Source organism: Salvelinus sp. IW2-2015, unplaced genomic scaffold (assembly GCF_002910315.2).
Source record: "Salvelinus sp. IW2-2015 unplaced genomic scaffold, ASM291031v2 Un_scaffold4195, whole genome shotgun sequence".
NCBI lineage: Eukaryota > Metazoa > Chordata > Actinopteri > Salmoniformes > Salmonidae > Salvelinus > Salvelinus sp. IW2-2015.
Genome location: NW_019945466.1, coordinates 5167 through 7923, shown reverse-complemented (window position 1 = coordinate 7923; position 2757 = coordinate 5167).

Genomic DNA, 2757 nt, shown 5'->3' with positions numbered 1-2757 from the left:
CTCGGGTCAGTCTGGACAGGTCATCAACATTTGCAAGGTTGAATAATATATGGAGGGAGTGTTTTCACTGCTCCACATGTCGGACATGTCCGGACATGTTGGACGTATTAACCGGGCAACCTCACCGCTCAGTATCCTTTGTTTCCCTACAGCTTACAGGGTACCTGAAGAAGGCAACAGTTTCACTTTTGTTAACTAACTGGGGTAGTCAGGACAGGTCATGCACATTTCCAAGTTGACATATAACTAATCAATGGAGAGGGAGTGTTTCTACTGCTCGCACAATGTCTGGACATGTTACGGCACATGTTTGGACGATTAAACCGTGGCAATATAGTAGTGGATCTTTTGTCCCTACACGTCTTAACATGAGGTATCATGAACATGAGGCATACCCAGTTCAACTTTGTAGACTACTGGAAGCGTCCAAGTCTAAGGGACCAGGTCAGTTGAATGTTCAAGGCTGAACATAACATCTGTGGAGGGATTGTTTTTCAGGAACTGATGTTAAAAAAGTGTTGACATCTGCATAATATTCTAATGTGATATACTTGTTATTAGAATGTATCCATTTGGAGCTCACTCCCCTCAGTGAGCTTGTCCAGGAGTGGGGTCAAGAAGGGGTTTTACTTGAGATGGGAGTATCTGGAGTTGACAATTGAGTTATGCCATTGGATGAGCTAATGTTTCTGTTCTATACCGTACCAGGAAGAGACGGTTTCAGTTTGGAGTAGGAGAACCAGACACTGGTCTGTACAATAAACTGTTGACATAGCAGATTCTGTCTGCTATGTATTATAGATATCTTTCATACAAATCTTAACCTTGTGACCATTCTATGTATCTGTTGTTCGTCATGTAGGTTGAGAGGGGTGTATCTTGGCTCTAAAAGATCTTTGTACTTTTGTGTTGTCACTCTCAACGGTTCATTAGAAATGGGGAATTGTTGAAAGTCAATGCTATTGCAAAGCTCTTATTATTAAAGATGTAGTTTAAGTATAACTCTGACTGGTGTGTGAAGTTTGTTTCTCCTCAATTGTTAATACAGAAATTAACCACCACACTACATATTCTAATAGATTACATATTGTACTAGACTACATATTCTACTGGACTACATGTTCTACATGTTCTGGTAGACTACATGTTCTGGTAGACTACATGTTCTTACCTCTTTTTTGATTGATATCCATTGAATTGTGTCCATTTTCYTTTTTATTAAGTTTTGGACAAATATGGAAAGACAGATCATCATAAAACAATAYAAATGTAGATCATACAAGGGACAAAGCTAACCTTGAATTGAGGAGATCTTTACAGTTTCAGTTTAGTGCCTGAACCTGCTGTCCTTTCAAATCCAAATGTTTCAGTAGGGCAGCTGCAAGAACCCCCACCAACTAAAGAGGTTCCTCGATGAACCGCACCAACTCTCTACCCTCCCTCTCACTGTTCTGACTCTCTACCCTCCCTCTCTCTCTCTTTCCCTCTATTCTAACTATCTACACACCCAGTATAGTATACACAGACTGGGGTGAAGGTTCACCTTCCAAAAGGACAACAATTCTAAGCACACAGCCAAGACAACGCAGGAGTGGATTCGGGACAAGTCTCTGAATGTCCTTGAGTGGCCCCGCCAGAGCCTAGACTTGACCCCAATCAAAATTCTCTGGAGAGACTTGAAAATAGATGTGCAGCAACGCTCCCCAACCAACCTGACAGAGCTTGAGAGGATCTGCAGAGAAGAATGGGAGAAACTCCCCAAATACAGATGTGCCAAGTTTGTAGCATCAAACTCAAGAATCAAGTTTGTAATCRCTGCCAAAGGTTCTTCAACAAAGTACTGAGTAAAAGGTCTGAATAATTAAGAATATGCAATATTAAAGTGTTTTTTAAATATACATTTGCACACATAAAATACGTTTTCTGCCTTTGCCAATCATGTTATTGTGTGCTAACTAGATATGCAGGGAAAAATAAACAATGATATACATTTAAAAAATAAGCTTTGTAGGCTGGTCGCCTCCTCACCTCGACGAGAGAGAGAGAAGGCCATCATCAGACCAAAATGCGCATTAGGGCAAATAAGCCATCTTTATTTAACACGACGATGCCAACAACAAAAAACAAAACACTTTCAAAAAACAAAACAGGAAAACCACGTGACAACCTGAACATAAACTACATAACAAACGGAACACTTACGACAGAAACAGACTTACACGAACGAAACGAACAACCGCAACAGTCCCGATGTGGCAAGACATAACACAGATACGGAAAACAATCACCACAAACAACAGTGAGAACACCCTACCTAAATATGATCTCTTAATTAAGAGAGAACGCAAACACTAGCCTCTAATTAATACCTCATACCAAGCAACCAAAACCAACATAGAAAAACAGATAACATAGACTCCCACCCAAAACACATCCCTGACCATAAACACATACAAAGAACAACATAAAACAGGTCAGCCGGTAACGTACATAGAGCGTAACGTGACAAAAGGGGTCGCAACACTTCTATGCAATGTACTATCATATATTAGACCTCTCTCTCGCATATGCATGTTGTTTTCATCACTTCTGTTTAACACTCCCACAAGTGGTGATTCCTGCCAAACGCCACCACTGTTAAATATATAAGCGAGAGATTGGAAAGAGCAGAGACACAGAGAGCAGAATAAGAGAGAAGAAGCAGAGAGAAGAGAGAGAAGAACTCAGAAGAGAGCACGAGAGTGCAGAGAGTGCAGA